The sequence below is a fragment of the Pelobates fuscus genome, chromosome 2 (genome assembly GCF_036172605.1).
Source record: "Pelobates fuscus isolate aPelFus1 chromosome 2, aPelFus1.pri, whole genome shotgun sequence".
Lineage (NCBI taxonomy): Eukaryota > Metazoa > Chordata > Amphibia > Anura > Pelobatidae > Pelobates > Pelobates fuscus.
The window spans coordinates 85,147,110-85,163,861 of record NC_086318.1 but is presented as its reverse complement, the minus strand read 5'-3'; the positions used below and the strand labels follow the sequence as shown (position 1 = coordinate 85,163,861).

General features: G+C 45.3%; 1 protein-coding gene across 6 annotated transcripts in view; it reads left to right on the top strand.

Annotated features, from left to right (window-relative positions):
- The first annotated feature begins 7,536 nt into the window (after positions 1-7,536).
- Positions 7,537-16,752, top strand: part of GIGYF2 (GRB10 interacting GYF protein 2) — a 115,624-nt gene continuing 106,408 nt past the window's right edge. For all 6 annotated transcript variants that reach the window (XM_063442386.1, XM_063442382.1, XM_063442385.1 and 3 more), the window contains exon 1: positions 7,537-7,614. The gene's annotated coding sequence lies outside the window, so the exon portion shown is untranslated. The remainder of the gene's footprint in view (positions 7,615-16,752) is intronic.

Here is a 16,752-nt window from a genome sequence, read left to right as displayed (position 1 = left end):
GTGATTATAGCAATCCCCAGAGTGTAGTTCTCCAATCCCCCAAACATGAGCCGAAACTTCATGAAGGTACAAGATGATCTGAGGTGCTAGCACACCCAGTCTGGCTTTTATTACAGTTGTTGCAAATACAGGACCGCCCACAGGGAGGGATAAAACAACCAATCATATCACAGTTACATCCCACATATCCCCTCCCCTTATCCTGAGAGGAAACTCAATTATACATACAGTTAAAACATACTTTTTACCCAACTTTCATAACTCTAAAACCATACATCCAATCTCTATAAAAATACATATTCACAATCAATCCATTCAGGGGAACAACATATTAAAAAATGGTGCGAATCAGACCAGTGGTTCAAAAGTTAAGGGAAAGTCCTTTGTTACCAAATGAAGCATGGCTTTTCTTCCCAAAACAGTTCCACAGAGTCTCTATCCTGGAGATAATTGGGAAGTAATCCAATCAGTGGCGTACATACCAGGGTCGCAGGGGTCGCGGCTGCGACCGGGCCCGGCCCACCAGGGGGCCCGGCCGCCCCTGCGACCCTGTATGTACCCACTGGGCCAGCCTCTTCTCCTGGGGGGCCCTGAACCTGAAGCCGGCCACCTCCGGGCCCCCCGAGGCTGGCCCTGCTTACACCCGGCGGGCAGTCAGGCTGGCCGGTGCGCGAGGGAGCACTCTCCCCTGAGTGCTTCCTCTTCAGCTCCCTCGCGCACCGCACTGATACCGGAGCCGGAAGATGACGTCATCTTCCGGCGCCGGCATCCCTACGCGGCGCGCGAGGGAGCTGAAGAGGAAGCACTCAGGGAAGAGTGCTCCCTCGCGCACCGGCCAGCCTGCCTGCCCGCCGGGTGACCACCCCCCCAGGAGCCCAGCAGCACCACTGGACCCCAGGGAATCCCCTCAGCACTCCAAAAGGTAGGGAGGCTGGGGGGATTAAAAAAACAAAACATGTATGTGTGAGTGTTAGTGAGTGTTAGTGTGTGAGTGTGAGTGTGTGTGAGTGTTAGTGTGTGTGTGTGTGTGAGTGTTTGTGTGTGTGTGGGTGTGTGAGTGTGTGTGAGTGAGTGTGTGTGTGTGAGTGTTAGTGTGTGTGAGTGTTAGTGTGAGTGTGTGAGTGTTAGTGTGTGTGTGTGAGTGTTTGTGTGTGTGAGTGTTAGTGTGTGTGTGTGATTGTTAGTGTGAGTGTGTGAGTGTTTGTGTGTGTGAGTGTGTGTGAGTGAGTGTGTGTGTGAGTGTTAGTGTGTGTGAGTGTTAGTGTGAGTGTTAGTGTGTTTGAGTGAGTGTGTGTGAGTGAGTGTGTGTGTTAGTGTGTGTGAGTGTTAGTGTGTGTGTTAGTGTGTGTTAGTGTGTGTGTGTGAGTGTTAGTGTGTGTGAGTGTTAGTGTGTGTGTGTGTGTTAGTGTGTGTGTGTTAGTGTGAGTGTTGGTGTTTGTGTTAGAGTGTGTGTGTCTGCTAGTGAGTGTGCTAATGTGTGTGTCTGTTACTGAGTGTGTATGTGTGTGTGTGTTAGTGAGTCTGTTTGATGTCTGTTAGTGAGTGTGTGTTTGTCAGTGAGAGTGTATGTTTTGTAAGTGAGTGTGTATGTATGTCTGCCGCTGAGTGTGTCTCTGTCAGTAAATGTGTGTGTCTGTTAGTTAGTGTGTATGCATTTGTTCGTGAGAGTGTGTGTGTGTGTGTGTGTCTTCAGCACTTACCTTTCTCCAGCGCCGGACTCCCATGGCGCTGGGGATCCCTCCGCCTCTCAGCTCCGAATGCGCATGCACGGTAAGAGCCGTGCACGCATTCAAACCGCCCATAGGAAAGCATTACTCAATGCTTTCCTATGGACGTTCAGTGTCTTAAAATGGCGGAAGCACCTCTAGCGGATGTCAGTGAGACAGCCACTAGAGGCTGGATTAACCCTCAGTGAAACATAACAGTTTCTCTGAAACTGCTATGCTTTCAGCTGCAGGGTTAAAACTAGAGGGACCTGACACCCAGACCACTTCATTGAGCTGATGTGATCTGGGTGTCTGTAGTGGTCCTTTAAGTGTGTGTGCATCTGCATGCACTGGCGTACATACCGCGGTCGCAGCCCTGCAACCCCTGCGACCAGGTGCCCGCCGCCATGTGTTGCTGCCCCGGCCCGCGCAGAGTAAGCGCGAGGGGGGGGGGCCCACGGATCAATTTTCGCACCGGGGCCCCATGTGTCATGTGTACGCCACTGAATCCAATTATCTCCAAGGACAGAGGTAAAACTCCATTAGCCACATGGCAGACAAAGGACAATAAAAGACGTAAAAATACATACTGTTACATTTATCACATAGAACCTACACATTTACAATTTACCTAACACATAATAGCATACATAATATTGAAGACAGCCTGATTGCAATCTGCTACACAGTCTTAAAGGGACATTGTTCCTAAAAGTCATAATATGTCCACGGATGGTTTTTAAAGGGCCAGCAGCAGCACCATACAAATCCAATATGCCCAAATGTTGCACCTGAAGGGCCAAATCTCCCAGGGACCATAGTCAACAGGTAAGAGGCTGGCAATCAGGCTCCTCCAACAGCCAGGGGTAAAGGGCAGCTTGTCACCAATAAATTCAGTGACGAAAGGCATTTCGTCACAGATAGTATTCTGGGGATCTCTGGGGGAGACTTTATGTCCGTGGGACGCCCCAGAGTGAGTTCCAGTTCTCCGGTGTTGGCTTGAGGTTGGGGAGGGGGGGGGGGTACGTTGAGTACGTGGTCTGCTCCTCGTGTTCATGGAGGCTGTTTGCTGGGCCGGCAGGAGGGTAAGTCCCAGCGATTCTGCAAATGGTGCCATTTCTGCAGCGCTTGCCAGAATATGTGTCTGACTTTCTTTCCTGACAATCAGCTTGAAGGGGTGACCCCACATGTAGCGGATTCCATAGTGGTTAAGCGTTAGGGTGAGTTGCTTGAGGTCCCTTCTCTTCTTTAATGTGGATGGGGCTAGATCTTGAAAGAAGGCCAATCGGGTCCCTTGATATTGAGGAGGGTTAGCCCTAGAGAGGTTGAGGATCTGTTCTTTTACAGCGAAGAAGTGCATGCGGACGATAACATTCCTAGGGGATTCGGAATTGAGGGTCGGTGGTCGGAGTGCTCTGTGGGCCCGGTCCATGAGGAGGTCCTGTGGGGAAGCCTCCGGCAGGATAGTTCGGAACAGGTCTGTTAGAGTGGCGTGTAGAGCGTCCGGCGTGACATTTTCAGACAGGCCTCTGATCCGAATGTTGTTGCGCCGCGACCTGTTATTTAGGTCTTCTATGCTTTCCTCCATGGTTTCGATCTTCGCGTACAGGTAGGCAAGCTCTTGGGAGTGTTCGCGGGATTTGGAGGTGAGGTCCGTGATATGTTCTTCGGTGTCATCCGCTCTCTGAGTCAGGGAGGTGATTTCCTCATGGAGGCCTGCAAGCCTCTTATCAAGCTCCGATGCCATGTGGGACTTAATGTCTGCCGTAGCTTCTTGGAGCATTTGCCGCATTACTTGCAGGGTGAGAGGGGCGTCTAGTGTAGGGCTGTTGGTTTCAGCCATGTTTCTGCCCCTGTCTGCCATGTTTTGGCGGGAGGACGGCCCGTCAGGGTCTGGTTGTGAGCGGAACATCATGGCGACGGACGGGGTCTGTTCTTTGGGGTCTTTTCGTTGTTTTCCGCCACCCATGTCTCTATTTCGTGTGAGGGGTGCCTGATGTGGTGTTGTCCGGGCTGTCTGTGGCGTTTTGAGCGCTCGTAACTGCGGATGTTTGCGGATTGAGTTAGCTGGGAAGAGGGAGCTACAGGATTATGCTGCCATCTTCCTCAACGGTCAGGCCACGCCCCCCGGTACCTTTCTTTTTAAATCCAGTTTTGTAAATTTGGAAATACAGATTGGCTGCAGGGCCAGTGCCAGTACACCCCCAACGTTTTGGCAGAATGTGGCTCCCTTGATAAAGGCATTCTGCCGAACGTTGGGGGTGTATTGGTTGACTCTTGTCCTTCTTCTCACTAGGTCTGGTTTGTTGTCTTTATTTTTGTATAATTTATCATTGTTTTGGGGGTTATTGCATTTGGCATCTCATATAGTTGTCTTGTATACTTATATATAACTTTTCATGCATTATGCAGCTTGCTTGTATGCAATTTAAGAACTTATAGATATTACATTATATTCTTTTTTGGACATTTATTGTCCTTTCCATGCATTGATACTGTTTATGAGAGCCTATTATTTTGACCCATATAATAAACACTTTTTTCTATATATTTTTGTGGTTGTGCTCCTTGTTTAAGTAATAAATGTAACTCTTTTGGCCTGTTTGGAATACAGCCTTATACGAGTGAGCACCCGATTTTAGTTGTTATTTTCTGTTCTTTATTAACATATTAAGTGTGCCTACCTGTTTTAATTGTGACTACACACATACATACAGACACATATAGACAGACAGACAGATTCACACACACACATACAAGACACACATATATACAAAGACACATACATTCATACATGCAAACAGACAGGCACACACACAGACAGACAGACACACATACATACAGACACACACAGGCACACATACACACAAACACATACATACAGACACACACACAAAATATTTAAGTCACCCTCCTGTTTCCTACCTTTTTGGTTCAGGGGGGTGACTTTCCCTGGGGTCCAGTGGTGGCTCAGGTGGATGGGAGTCAGAGTTCCCACTCTGTCTCCCTCTGCTTTCTCCCGCGCGTGCTCTCTGTATGCTGGAAGGAGTGACGTGCAGTCATTTCCTCCCAGCTCTGTGTGATTTCATCACAGGGGGCCCGGTCTTGCTGTTAAAGCGCCCAGCGCTGACTGGGCCCCCTGACAATCCATCTCCATCGGGTGGCCCTGACAGCATGGGCCACCCGATGGACCTCTTGGACGGTGGCCCCCGGCTGTTTTCCGCTCGGGCCGGGCCGCAAAAGATGGCGGCGGGTACCCGGTCACAGGGGTCCACAGAGCGGCCGGGGCCCCTGGAGTGACAGGCCCGGTGTAACGGACCGTTTTGCACACAAGAGGTTAAAAACTGTTTAGGCGATATTCCCCTTTCCAGATGTACAGGCAGCTACTGTAAGCACCAATCTCCCGAACTGCAAACTACACGAATCCCCCAACTCCCGAACAGGAAACACACGAACTCTGGAAACAGTTGAACAGGAAAAGCATACAATCAGCTTACACTCCTGGCAATCGGCATACAATCCAAATCCCCCAATAAACGAGAAGACACTTAGTTTTGAGGGTCAAGCAGAATCTGGTTTACTGGGGCTAACTGCCTGGCTTTTTTGCAGGTCTCCCACCTGGTGGACACTCCCCTAGGGGACCAGATGGTAAACTGGGAAACATATTGGACATTGACCAATCACAGACTTAGGTTAAACTACTGAATGAACAGTCCGTCGGTTCCACTACCGAATGGAGAGGTAAGGAGGCTGGCGGCTCAGCGGTGTTCGCGCAATTAAGTGTCCGTTTTCAGTTCCATAGTTTGGGCGTTGAACACCGCTGCCCGTTCGGGAGTTAAAATGGCCGCTGCCACGTGTTCGGCAAACGAACAAAAGCCACCCAGCGTTCATCAATTAAGCTGCGGTTAAACCGCAGCTTCTGGGTGGTTAATTGACGGCAAACTCCAGTTCTCAGGTGGTCCATCGTTCGGTACTTTGTTCGGTAGATTGAATCTACCAAACACCCCGGCAGAAAGGCACGAAGAAACCTTTCAGCAGGGAAAATAACAGGTTTTAACTGCAGGGCCATAGTCTAAAGGGAGCAGGTGAGCAACCAGGCTTCTCCAGTGCACAGTGGCGAGGTTGGTATGTATGCCAGTGACTGAGACACTGGCTGGGAGACATGGGAACACTGTGAGACATGGAGACACTGTGTCCCAATGTGTCTTCCAATGTCCCACAGCGTCCCCATGTGTCTCAGCATCCCCATGTTTCCCTGCTGCCTTCCCCGTCCCCTCATCCCTCACTTCCCTGAGCTGCTCCCCCGCAGATCAGTGAGTAGAGAGAGGCAGGGAAGAATATGCTGTAACTTCCTATCCCTGTCTCTCCACACACAGTGACCCCTACTGGCTGGTGCTGGTATTGCAGAGTAATCTCCGTTTATACTGAGAATACCTATTTATTTATCCTTTATACCTATATACCTATAGGGCCTGTGAGGGAGCCCTATCCTTTAGGTGTGCTGCCTTTTTTTTTTTTTTTTTTTTGCGCTGGTCCTTCTGTATACTATTTTCGTCTTGGTCAAGCCTGCAATGTCTCAATGGCAAGAATAGGAGTGCTCTGCTGCACTGGAGGTGCTGGCACAGGTTGGGAGGCAAACAGGGGTGAATGTGAACTTGTTTTCCTTGAGTCCTTCACCCGTTGTTGGTGCGACCATAGCAGGCTCCGTTACAACTACAACCTTTGAAGAAACACTCCTGGCACCATAACAACTACACTAAAATCAAGTTGTTGTGCTGCCAGGAGATCCCTGATACTTCCCTAACCATAAGGGTTAAAGTAACCTGTTACACCACACAGTTTAGAAAGCTGTGGTTTATACAATGGTGTAAATGCTAGACCAGAGCATTGATAGTTCCCCTTTTAATTATTAGGCCAATATGGCCGAGTTGATGAATTTTTCCGTTTTGATTATGCGCTTTCCTAAAGTTTTACTAAACAATCCTGAAGCTGTGGCTATTGGTAAACGGTTTAATCCGTTTCCTCAATTCACTGGTTAGTGAATAAACCCTACAGCTGGAACAGAACATGTTCTAAGGTGAGAATTCAAGGCGAGTTTCAAAATGTAAGGTCAAAATAGTCAAATCAGAAAAATTCTCTAATCTACCTACACTATCAGTTCAGCTACTCATGCTTTAAATTTGAAAATCACTTTGAATTCTCACTTTAGTGAATAACCCTGTAAGTGTCAGTACATTTATTTATTAGCGGTTTCAATCCCGGATGTATTATTACTGAACTCTCACACACTTTTAATGAAGGCCTTCCCAAAAATTCCAACTCAGATTTAACATGTGTTACAAATGGGCACTTTTGCCCTTATCTAAGATGGTCGCCCTTCCGCATTCTGTCTCATCACGTGACCCGAACGCCAGCGTGGGCTCTACGCGTTGCTACGGGTTACTTCAGATGATGACGAGCCCTGCCAACTGCTGCGAGCACGTTAGGGGCTCTCTGACCTCGCGTGTTGTAAACACCCGAGCACTAAGGCAGCGTACTTCTACTCTCTGTGCTTCCGTCAGCATAAACGTGTTCAAGATTGCTGCTGAGCACCTTTCAATGTAGCGACTGTTGCCTTACTGGTTCTTAGAGCAGACACCCTAGTGACAACGTCTGTCTGTCTCACAACGCTGAGCTCTATGGTCTCCGACATAATGGCGACCGCGAAGTGAACCGCAGACGCTCTAGAGAACATGTGGCTCAGCGGCCGGCGACTCGCTCTGGCGTTTAGCGCTCCGGAGTAACTGGGCACGCCGCGCTGTCATTGGTGACGCGAAGCGTAGAGTCGTCAGGTGACGGTGCGTGGCATCAGCCATCTTGTGTTGTTGGGCTTGTGGATTCGCTTCGGGTGTGAAGCAGAGAGAGAGAGGTACACAGGGATTTAGTACATACGCTCAGCGTTAGCGCCGTGTGCGGCGGACCGTTGGCGGTGTGAGTGTGGGGTGCAGTTTGTGAGTGCGTGTCCGGCTGTGTGCGGGCTGTGAGTGAGCTCCAGGGTCCACTCAGACACAGAGCAGGCACTCACACATGTGCAGGAGCCGCTGAGTTTCACTGCTTTGCCTTAAACGGGCTCTGGCTGGGCTATTTACTAAAGTGCGAACTGTCACGAATTCAAAGTCAAAGGAAAGCGAGTTTGACGTTAAAATAGCTCAGCAGGAAATATTATCTCCTATCCGTCTGCTGGGGCTTACTCTCTAAACAGGCAATTGTAACAAATTAAAAAGAAACTGTTGGCAAAACCTAGGCTACAAAACAATGACTCCAAAGTGGAGTTTGTAAATCCATTATTTCTGCCTAAATCTTGCATTAGGTATTCAGCTCCCTGCAATTTTATAATAAAACACAAACTGTATTTTCAGTTTGACTGACATGTGAAATTCAAATTGCATTTGTAATAGTTCACACTGCTGAATAGCCCTGTGTATATCACGTGTATATCTTAATATGCTTTACCAATATCAACCCCAGATAACCCCCCCCCCCCCCCCCCATGTTACATTGTTGTCACCCCCTTTCCGGCTGTGTTGGGTTGACTGTGGGACTGACAATATTGTAAGTGTTTTAGCCCAAGAACAGGGAATAAACAGAGTACTTTTGGGATATATTTATTAAGTGTTTTACCTGGGAAAATGTCTTTCATGACCATGTGTGTGCTGTAGAGCATGCAGAAATGCAGTGGGCATATCAAATTAAACTTTACAAAAACTTGTGATTAGTTTTATTTTCAAGATACAGTGAGGCTGTTACTCTCAGGAACTTTAGATTGGGTCCATGTTGATACTTTGTTAAAGGGTGTTTCTGATTTCCTGGACTTTATAGAAGGAAGTGTAGGAGGGGAAGGAAAATTGTTGCCAGGAACAGCTGGACAAAGCATTACTGTTCAGAGAGGTGGTTTAAAGGACTCTGTCTTGGCAAATATAAAAAAGTTGTATTATTTCATTTGTTTTGTTTCGTTACATTCCTGCTGTTCAGTCCATTGGTATAAGAAAAACTACAATGAAATTTGGATGTAGATGCAGCTGCCTATACACACATTATATGGATGCGTTAAGCTGCACATGCAGCAGTTCTCATCCATTTCTAGCAGCAATGTTGAGACACTCTCAATAAGTCACACATATATAATGTATATGGTGATTCTGACAGCACATTGGAAAGTCATCCCATGTTTTATGGTAAAATATGCCTTTTAAGAACCAGGCTAGGAAGGTGAAGGGCATATCTGGTATATTTAGTATGGCAGTAGTCATACTATAAATCCCTATACAGAATATCAGATTTGCGGTGCTGATACATAACTTGCATCTTTGTGTGTGGTTTGCATGTGTAGATCTGTGTGTGTATGTATATATCAATACAATTTCAGATAGATCTGGTCTTATCGTTCTGATTTTATATAGGAATAACCGCACTGCAATATTACAAATAATAATCCAAACAATGCTATTCATATATACCCAGTACACATAGATATTATTAAAGCTCGCTAGTGTATTTCGTTTCATCTGAATATCTGTAGTATCCTGTAAAATAATTGTTTATATTTTTTGATATTTTGTATTATGTGTAATATTGAATGATAAAATAATATTTATACATATGTCATAAGCTATATTCAGAAGCTTTTTGTGTTGATCATGAACTTCTGTCTGTGGTTTGATGGTGAGGCATTCAAACACAAATGTTAAGTGGAACTGCTTAGGTGTATTAAAATTAATAGCATTCATAGTTCAGAGGTTATTTTACGTAAACATATTTGGCACTGTAAGCATAAAAATGTGGAATACGATTTTCTTAGCAAAATTATTCACAAACTATCTCCGTTGCTTACGCAGGTGCTCACACATGTTCACTGTTGAACTGGAAGAAAGTTTTTATGTAGGCTAGATATTAATCATTATTAAAGGAACACAATCAGTGCTGGAATGCAGCATCCCCGTGCCAGTCAGCATCTGCTCGTAGAGATGCAGTAAATTCAGCATTCATGTTCATGCAGTGATGTCTGAGTGACTGCCGCTAGAGGTGTAACTAGCCAGCAATGTAAACACTAAATTTTCGCTATGGCTTGCAGGAACATGCAATAGACACCAGAACCACTACATTAAGCAGGGCTTTTTAATAAAGTGAGACCAAAGGGAATTTTAAATTTAAGGCCACAGATGCTAAGCTGAAAACATATCTCACTTAGAGAATTTCTCAATTTCAGCTACTTTTACGATAAATTTGAAGTTCACCTTGAATTCTCTTTATGGTGAATAACCCTGCAAGATTGAGGATATGCTGTCAGCTGTTATACCTTTCACATTTGTTCCTTGCAAATGCTTTTTATTAATGGTATTTATAAAGCGCCAAACATATTCCGCAGCGCTGTACAAGTGGGAAAAAATACAATAAGAACAGACCGATACAACAGGTAGAGGGCACTGCCGTGAGCTTACAATCTAAAGGATAAAAGATTTAACAATAGGAATAATGGCGCAAGCATTTGTTTACCCATCCACTAGTACATGACTCGTCATTCCATAGTTTGTAGTGTTCTACTGAACCCTAGATACTATGAGATGCTGCTCATATGCACGGTGGTGGGGATATGCATCCATTGGGACAATTTCTCAAGGAGAACTTGCAAGTGGTTCTTGTTAGAATAGTGCAAACATTTGTTTCTGCAGTTAGCCTATATAAAATTCCTTTTAATAAACAGTTCCTTTTGTGAGTTGGCAAGACACTAAGATGATGTCTGCTTTTTCTTATTTTGCAATAACCATGTTCTTGTGCCAAATTGTCCATAGGGTTTATGAACAGGATATCGTTGGTAAAATAATTAATTACTATCTCAATATGTGACATACAGTCTCTCATATTGTCTGTATTTTTAACACCTTTACTTTGGCCTCAGAAGGGTTTAATTAAATTTCAATATCTCCCAGTCTACTCAATAATCCAATCCTCAACTGAACAACCATCAACTCCCAAGTAGTTCAGTGCTCTTCTGAAATGAGGTTCCAAACTTTTATCGCAGTTGTTCAATTTGAGAGAAGTTGTCATCATGTTTCCACAAGTTATTACACTAATGGGAGTGGCAGTTAGATTGTCTACAGTGCAACCAAAATAACTATTTGCAAGTGATATTTTGCTACATTAAAAAAAAATTAAAATAAACCCCCTACTATTTGTGATTGCTTTCTTCTCAGCACAGCACAATAAGTGTATTCACTTCATGTGATGCAATAGGAGGCTCTGATAAACATCATTGATTAACAGCTGCATTTCCTGATAGGCAGGTTCCTATAGTATCCTGTGAGTAACTAGGATTTGTACCTTTTTTTTTTTTTTTTGATGAATAAGCAAATACAGAAAAATTAACTTTCAATATGGAGGGTTCGGCATCACATTTTAACTTTTTCAGACTTATAGCAAGTCTTTATTGTGGTGTAAAGTAAAGGCTTTGTTTAGATATCCTGTGGCAGGAATGGAATGTATAAACGTTGATTTAACAGTATATCTGTGTGTTATACTTCTAGATAGTATTAGTATAGTATTTAGTTTACCCTCCTTTCATCTGAATTGGTGAGCGGAAGAGATATCATTTAAGGGATATGATTGTTTTAGGAGACATTTCTCCACCTACCACAAAGTTGTAGCGATATTCAGCAGGGGTAATGAGATATTGAGTATTTAAACACCCTGGAAAATTGGTTTCCAGTTAAAGCCTTATTGGGGATACCTGCATTGATTTGTTGAGGTTAATATGGAAAGTTGTTACTGCACCTTCCTTATCAAAAGTGGAACTATATCTTGTTAATGATTTAATAGGTTTACTGATATATATCCCTTTTTTTTTGTGGGCCATTAACTGCAGTGGCAGCAAATCTGATGGTGTGGATGGACTGGCATTCATGCGCGAATTCTGACTGCTGTGGGAGAAACATTTGTGTTTTCTTCGCTTTCATTTTAAGTTCTAGAGATTATAGTTTAAGTGGCTCTGTTACCAATTGAACTTTGCAAGTATTTTAGAAAGATATCTTTAAGAAAGGTTGGCTTTTCTGGAATCTTAATTGAAATCCCAACGTCATAGACAAATTTTGTCAGACAATGTAGCGACAACGTTGTCTTAATAGCAATTGAGAGATTTTTGTAATCTGACAGAACACCGCTGAGGAAGCAGTGACCTACCTGCAGTTCGTGCTCTGCTCCCCCGCCCTCTTTAGTGGTGCCAGGAGCTGGAATATGATGTCACTCTGGCCCCGGCATCGCTAAACAGCACATGAGGGAGCAGAGCTTGAACTGCAGGAAAATTATAGAGTAGCCTTGCTGAACCCCAAAGAAAGGATCCGGGGTGGATTAAAAATAAAACAAATATAACAATTTGTGAGTGTGTGAGAGAATGTGTCTTTTTAGGTTACTGGCACCCTTCGATCGCATGGGAAAGGTGTTTTTACTTATCTTTTCTCCCACGACGTGCCAGTCTCGCTGCGGCTGGTCCCGCCTCCATGGCTGAGATAATCAATCTCGATAATCTCAGCTAAGCCATAGCTTTCCTATAGGAAAGTATTGGCAGGATACTGCGCATGTGCAGCAAAATCTTGCACCAGTTATCTTTGAATCAATGCATTTCAATGGGAAACGATCAGCACCTCTATGCACAGCATAGAGACACTGAATGTAGGTGCTGCACACTGCAGCACTGACCCAGGAAGCACCCCCAGTGGTTATCTGTGTGACAGTCACTAGAGGTGTTACTAGGCAGCAATGTAAACACTACCTATTCTCTGAAAAGGCAGTGATGACATTAGAAGCCTGCAGGGATATGCTATAGACACCAGAACCCCTACATTTAACGGTAGTGGTTCTGGTGACTATAGTGTGCCTTTAAAAATTATATTTTTGTCTTTGAAAATGAAGCATTGCACATATAAAAAAAAAAAAAAAACTGGGCTTCTAACTTTTTTTTTTATAGCTTGCTCCTATATTCCAAGCAAAGTTGTCAATCCGTGCCATAGTGTCAGGGTTAAAAGTGTTATGAATCGACTTCACAGCCCTTGCTAACGCTGTGAATCACGCCCATCGTCTTACGCATCGCGTAAGAGTTGGTCTGCGAATGATGCAGTTGTCTAGTGAGACAGTCTTTATATGACGGGGTGAGAATACGGTTATTTTCTAGAGAGTTACGACCTGAGTCCAGTATTGTATCGGGATCTTATCAATATATATTTTATGTATTACATTTTTAATGTCACTAGCTGCCAGTCCAGTCATTCATCCTGTAAGTGATTTCTAACCCGCCCCTTCCCCCCAACAAATGATTACGTTATGTATTTGTGTAAAACAATTAAGTGATTTATTATAATGCCTGCCCCCCTCCACAAACCTGGGCATTCTAATGGTCAAAATTGCTGTTAAACACAAGAGTCTCCTCTTTATAGCTGCCTTCAGTGAATTCATCATTACTGATGACTTGGGTTGCCATCTGCCAACACTGCTTCTCTATGTGAAGCATTCACTTTTGTTTTTGAACTACAGTTGAATACAGTGAGTCAGGAAACATAGTAAGGGGAGATCCAATCAACAAAGCAGTTGAAAAGTCCATTACTTTGAAGTATGAGCCCTTATCTGTACACATGTTGCTTTAGTATAAGATAAGAGGGGTGTCCTACAAAGCTGTGCTTGGTAACACAAGGAAGCCAGGAATTCATAGCTGATTGCATCTTCTGCTGACACCTAACGTTTTGCAATTCTCTTTGTAGATCATGCTTGTAAAGTTTAGGAATCAAGTTGATAGTTTTTAGGAGGTGGGAAACTTACATTAATAAAACACACTGAAAGACAGGCATCAGAAATGGTTTACCAAAGGACTTTTTCATTGGAGTAGATGGGTCAGTTTGTCATCTGAAACATAGAAACATAGAATGTGACGGCAGATAAGAACCATTCGGCCCATCTAGTCTGCCCAATTTTCTAAATACTTTTTAATAATTAGTGTCTTATATCTAAGATAGCCTTATGTCTATCCCACGCATGCTTAAACTCATTCACTGTATTAATGTCTACCACTTCAGCTGGAAGGCTATTCCATGAATCCACTACCCTCTCAATAAAGTAATACTTCCTGATATTATTATTATTCTTTTTTGTCAATTCTTTATTTTGGTGATGACAGTTACATTGCGACCGGTATGCATTGTGTGGCTTGCGCAGAAGCCCGATGGTGTCTTGGTAACCGTCTGATTTTTTATTTTTTTTTGTAACATGTATATCATGTATAAAAGACATACAAAAAACAAGCGTAATAAACATACGTCACGTATTATTGTTGTATGCGAGTAAGTGATCCGTTTTGTGTGTTGCTGTGTGTGTGTGCATCGGCTGTGTTAGTTTCGTATTGTTACCCTTCTGCGTTCTGCTATATTTTGTCTCTGTGTTGGTCCTGCCTCTGCGGTCTGGGTTTTCCCCAGCAGTCAGGTGTCGAATTGTTCCCACAATGCCCATACTTTTTGGTAAGTGGTAGTGGTGTTTCGCACCTGGGCCGTTAATCTGTCCATCAGACAGTTGTCTCTGATTTTCGTCTGTACTAGCGTAATAGGTGGGGTTTCTGACTTGATCCAGTGTTGTGCTAGAGCCCTACGTGCTGCCAGGTTTAGTAGGTTTAAGAGTCTCTGGCTATACTTGTCTAGCCTGTCTGTCGGCCTGGATAGGAGACAAGCCCATGGGTCTGCTGTCAGCTTTTTCTGTAGGATGCGTGAATTCAATTCTGTCACCTCTTTCCAGTAAGCTTTTGCTTTGGGGCATTGCCACCACATGTGGATGTATGTGCATTTTTCCCCCACACAGTCTCCAACATGTGTCCGAGGGGCTCAGTCCCATGTGGCATTGTTTTGTTGGGGTGGTGTACCATCTGAATAGAATTTTGTACATTTGTTCCTGTAATGTGGTGCATATGGATACCTTGGAGCTTGCTTCCCATATGTCTCGCCACTCCTCCCCCTCCAGCTTCTCGCCCAGATCAGCTTACCACTCTTCTGTGTACGTTAGTGTACCCCTGTCCCCTGACTCCCCACCAATGTGGTTGTAGAGAGTTGTGATCAGTTTCGTGGGCATGCGTTCGTTAAGACACACGCGTTCGAAAAAGGTTATTTGTTTGGAGATTGCTGTCTTAACCTCTGTGGTATGGGCGAAATCTCGGATTTGAATATAGCGAAAAAAAGTCGCGGGTCGTCAGCGGTGCTAGGGTCTTGAGATAGTCATAGGTAATTACCTAATTGTCTTGGTACAGGTGTGTGTATCTCCTTATCCCCGTGGCCTCTATGCCTTGAAAGGCTTTTGTGCGTAATCCCGGTGGGAACGCTCCGTTGCGCAGTACCGGTGTCAAGGGAGAGGGAGTATTCATGAGCTGTTGTTTTATGGCAGTTTTGTCCCATATGTCTATCAAGTTTAGGATTGCTGGGCATGTGGTTTTAAGGAGCACCCTGTGTTTTTGGGGGTCCATATTAAGAGTTGCGGTGGGTCCTCGCCCATCAGGGCCGTTTCTATATCCACCCATTGGTGGTGGCCGGCAGGGCTGTGCCAGTGTGCTATTTGCGCTACCTGCGCTGCAAGATAATAGTGGTATAGGTGAGGCAATCCCAGTCCTCCCCTCGGGGTTGTACAGTACTGCCCTGGCTATCCGGGGTCTCTTTCCCTGCCATATAAACTCGTCTATCGCTTTCTGGATGTCGGCTAAATCTCCTTTGGTGACCCTAACGGGTAGTGCTTGGAATAGGAGTCTGGGTATGAGGTTCATCTTTATTGAATGTAGACTGCCTATCCATGTGATGGGTTTATCAGCCCATTTCTCTAAGTATCTCTTTAGCGTGTGGATTAATGTAGTGTAATTCAGTTTGTATAGCATGGTAGGGTTTGCTGAGAGTTGTGTCCCGAGGTACGTGAGCTTCTCTGTGGCTATCTTGATTTTGTGTGTGTTGGTTAGGTTTGTGTTATCTTCTTCTGTGAGGTGAAATGATATCGCCACTGATTTGGTGAGGTTAACTTTGTACCCCGAGACGTCCCCATGCGTCTGTAAGAGTGTGTGGAGGTGTGCCATTGATTTTCCGGGATCTGAGAGCGTGAGCAGAACGTCGTCTGCGTACGCCGCTACTTTGAACTGTTGGTTGCCTAATTGTATTCCTGATAAATTGGGGTCCTGTCTGACCCCATGTGTACTTGACTGCGTGGTGTTGCAGTATATTCGTTAGTGGCTTCCACACTCTTCTTCTCTGTAACGTCATCGGCGACAGGTCCTGATATGCAGTTATGTCCGCGCCCTGATAGTTTAGGGTGTTGTGACGGGCGTACTGCATGACCGCTTCCTTGGAGGAATAGTAATGGAACTTTATTATCACATCCCTGGGCGGCGTCCCCTCGGCTCTGCAGGCCCGCAGAGCCCTGTGCGCCCTATCGATGATCCATTTGTCTTTTGGGATTTCTGGTATGAGTTGATGAAAGAAGTGTTCCATTTTGCTCACCAGGGGGCCTTCATTCTGCACCTCCGGTATGCCCCTCAGACGTACGTTATTGCGGCGGGTGCGGTTCGCCAGATCCTCCACTGCCATCTCCAGGTCGGTGAGTCTCTTCTCCGCTGCTTTGGCGTGGGCCACCACTTGATTGTGTGCCTGTGCCGCGGCATCTGCCCTGTGTTCCAGGTCCGCCGTCCTTGCTCCCAGAGCATGTATTTCCGCCGTTAGTGCTTGGGTGCTTTTGTTGATCTCCCCCGCCAGGTAGCATCTGACCTCGGACAGCTTGGTTAGTATGTGCGCTGTGTCGCTCTGTTTGTGGCCTGGAGGATCCGGGTCCGCCGTGGTAGCTGGAGAGTTATGGCCCTTTGGGCTGTGCTGGCGGCCATCTTGCGCGGCCTGTGAGCCTCGTGGAGAGGTGAGCATGTCGGCCACCGAAACAACGGCTTCTTTGTGTTCCCCCCCCCCTTTTTTTCTTTGGGATTTGGGTCCGTCCTGTGCTCCAGAAATATTGGGGGTAT